Genomic DNA, 4,290 nt, shown 5'->3' on the forward strand with positions numbered 1-4,290 from the left:
TCCAGCTTCAATTTTCTTCTTAAATTTCTACACTGTTCTTGGATGATCTCATTTACTCCCACAGCATTAACTCCTGATGATACACTGATGTCTTCTAAATCCGTATTTTTATCTAATTCCATAACTCTTATTTATCTCCAGAGCGAGCCTCATCTATTATCCAGCCTACTGAGCGTCTCGCAAGCACCAAACGGAACTCACGATTATACTCCTTATCCTCACCTGACTTTCGGTTCCTGCCTCTCTAACCATGGATGGCACCACCATTGGCAAGTAACCCAAATTGAGAAACCCAGAAGGGAAGTTTCAGTCCTCCTTTTCATGTAACTCAAATGTTCAACAAACCTGGGGCACCAGGTGATTCAGTTGGTTGAGTGTCCAACTCAACTTTGGTTCAGGTCATGATCTCTGGGCCATGACATGGAGCCCTATGTCAGACTCCACGCTCACTGGGGGATCTGCTTCTCTCCTTCTACAACTCCCCCTCACTCTGCTGCTCCCCCTGCTCACTCCCTCTCTCTCTCTCTCTCAGATAAATCAATCAATCTTAAAAAAAAATATTCAACAAACCTTCATCTCCTATTGAGTCTTTCCAGTTAACTTCTTTTGAATCTGTCCACTTCTCTTATTTCAACTACCTGGGCTACTGCAACAGCCTCCAACCGCTTTCCTTAACAAATATTTTTCCCATCTGATTTAACACTGAAACTATCTTTGGAATTATTCTGAAATGCAAATCAGATTAGACCTATATCTAAAATCCTTCACTACTTTCCCCTTTTAAGCAAGGTGTAAATTTTTAGGCATCGCCCAAAAAGCCACTCATGATAATAAACTCTTTAAGAGTAAGTCTGCATCCTCTCTCTTTTGGTATAGTAAAGTGCTTAGTACATATTAGTGGGATAAATGAATATATGAACACATTTCTGGAAAAAAGCTATCACATACATGTATTCCATTAGTGTCAAAAGCTAGAAGTAATTTTATATACCTTCTTTGTAGTAATTTGAGTAGTTTTCTATAAAATCATAGATAAGAACTAATGTTATAATGGATGTAATAAAAAAAGGAGGCTCAGATTGAGGAACGAAAATAAAATATTTTTTGAACAAATGCTTAAATGTGAAATTATTATGCTGATTTAATGTCTTGAAGGCTTTGATACATCTTTCCAAATTGCTTTTGTGAGGTTTTGTTCATGCTTGAAACACCTCCAGCTGCAAGTTAAAATCTTTGAACCTGAAGTATCATGATGTTTGCAACTAGCTTTCAAGTAGTTCAAGAAATTATACATATTATATGTGTATATGTACACATACATTTATGTATATTACATAAACACACAGATATACATATGCATATATGGAGAGAGAAGAGAGAGAGAAAGTCAATATGGCAAATGATAATGAATGTAGTTGATATACAATATTCATTGTATTGTACTATACATTGAAATTTTCTGAAAATTCAAAAATTATCAAAAGAAAATATTAGGAAAAAGAACACCAGGAGCAGTGTTTGAAAACATGCATTTTAAAACAATTTCAACAGCCATAAGGTTATAATAATTTTAAAAAATCCTCCCTGATTCAGTAGAAGTTGTATACGATTCTATTTTTTTACTTCTTTAGCTATAAAGATAAATATTTTTCATATGTTTTTAAGAAATTTTATTTCTCCTTTCATGAGTAGTCTTTGTCCATACTTCTATAGGTGGTTTATTTCTTATGAGCATTTTATATGTAAGTATATTGATGCTTTGTAATATATAAACAGATAACAATGAAACATGTCATTATACAAGAATTTCATATATTATAAAGAAAGTACCACAAACCAATGGAAAAGAAATGAATTGGAAAAGTTGGTGAACTCTCACACACACATATAAGATTTTTACTATGTCTCACCCTAGGAGAAATAGCAAAATCAATGTTGTATGAGTAAAAAGTTGATTGTAAGAAAGTGTGAAATCTTAAAACAGTTAAAACAAATATAAATAATTACTGGTTGATCTTGGAAAAGAACTTTCTGTAAAAACAATGGAAGAAAAGATAAAGGAAAAACTGCCAATATATTCAATTACATACAAACCTAAACAAAAAAAAAATACATAGACAAACACAAGAGTTGAAATCCTTAGTATAAATTCCTGAAATCAATAAAAACAATAATGTCACAATAGAGAAAAACATAAAAAAATAACCAAACCAGGAGGAAGAAAATTCAAGTCACAAAAGAAGAAATCTAAATGTCATAAAAGCATATGAGCAGATATTTCAAAACAGAGAATGCAAGGCATTGGTTCAGTTGGCTCAACGCAGTTGGCATGAGTGAGATTAAACCTCAGCTGATGACATCCAGAAAACTGGCAACAATGGTTTCAGAAATGCTTATATAATACTCAACTCTCTTTTAGCGAGAGCACAGGAGGCAAGAAGGGCAGATCCTCTAGCCATAGTTGGCATTGGTCAGGCCCTTATTAGAGTAATGCAATCAATGTGGGGTTCCACCCTTTAAAATGCATGTGGAGAAACTAAGAGGCACTACCAAAATGATTACAGAGAAAATCAAACCAACTGGGGAAGATTAAGGGGATTGTATTTATTTAGTCTAGTGAGGTAAAGCTAAATAGTGAACAGTTATTTTCAATTATATACTTATATAAGTATTTGAAAAAATGATTATCTTAAGGAAAGCTAGATTATTCTATCTATATGATAGCCAATAAACTAAGAGGAATATGGTTAAATTGCACCAAGAGACTTTAATTAACATCAAGCCTTGCAAAACTTTAGGGCAGACTAACAAAAAAACAAAGGAACCTCTGTCTTTGTATAACTTTCTGAGCAATTTAGACAACTGCCTATCTTGTGGCTTAGTTATAGAATGGCAGGTGGCTGGGTCCTTGATTAGAATTATAGGTTTATAGAATCTTAGAACTGAAAAATAGCCTAAGTAAAGTTTCTCATTTACATGTTTTGTAGATTTCTGTTGCCACCCACTCACCAATAGCATATACAAAGAAAAGTATAGGATATGAAGCCTTGAAGGTTAGAGTTTTATCATGGTTGAGGGACTGGAACCTTTTAAAGCATCTGCTCAAATAATGTGAACAGATTTTAGTTCTCTAGTATGAGAAAACAAACTGTAAATTAGGGCTGGGTAGGACTTTGATACTTAAGTTTTTTTTTTAAAGTTTACAGATAAAAACTAGTCTTTTATTCAAGAAAAATGCATATAATTACATGCATCCATCCATGGTCCCTAGGCCCCCACATGTAGCAGCCAAGGTGGAGGTAGTGAGTAGTGTGATATAGTGGTTAAAAGCACAGCACTTAGACTTCGATCTTCATTGAAATAATCCCATTTTCACTTACCAGCCTTACAGTCTTAAGAATGTTAGTTAATTTCTCCACTTCTGTTTCCTCATATCTAAAATGGGAATAACATAGTCTTCATGCAATTTTTTGATGAACATTAATTAACAAAAGGAAATGAAAAAAATTTAAGTAAATAGTTTGCTGTATAGCAGATGCTGTAGAACAGTGTTTTTCCAAATTCAAGTTGTGATCCACTGTAAGAATTTGGTGGTAAAATTGATTCAATGGGTAATGATTGATGTTAAAAAAATGAAAAAGAGTAAAAAATTTTAATTGCACTTAGTAATCCTAAGCATTGCTTTGAATAATTTTTTTCCTGTTATATGTATGTTTGTGTGTATGAGAGTATTGTGGAGAACTTGTATATTGGTAGTGATAGATATATAGTATTTCTTATTGCAGATCACGATCAAAAGATTGTAGTCATTATATGTTATTGTTTTTGTTGTTTTTAATTTTATCCCTTTGTTTTATTTTTCTAGTGCTTTCTGTAGGACCTCAATATACATCCTCCACCTCACCACTGTCTAGTTTGAAATAACATGACACCCCTTCATATGTAAAGCAACAATGTATATGTTGCCTACATACAATGTACCTACACCAGTACATCTCCTACAGCAATATACCTCCATCCACCCTCTCTAACCTTGGGTGCCATGATCCTCATGTATTTTTACTTCTACATGTTACAAACCCTAGAATGGACTGCCATCATTTTTGCTTTAAATGGTCAACCTTCCACCAAATAAATTGAGAAAAAGGAAAAAAAAAACAACCTTCCGTATTTATTATGTCTGGTGAACTTCAGTGTTTCCTGTAGATCTGGGCCTCTATCTTCCATGAAAGTTTCTCCCTCAAACTAAAGAATCTCCTTTGGCATCCTCTGTCCTGTGACTCTGCTGGC

The sequence above is a fragment of the Callorhinus ursinus genome, unplaced genomic scaffold, assembly GCF_003265705.2.
Source record: "Callorhinus ursinus isolate GAN/ISIS: 27379988/994484 unplaced genomic scaffold, GSC_fseal_2.0 scaffold14, whole genome shotgun sequence".
Taxonomy (NCBI): domain Eukaryota; kingdom Metazoa; phylum Chordata; class Mammalia; order Carnivora; family Otariidae; genus Callorhinus; species Callorhinus ursinus.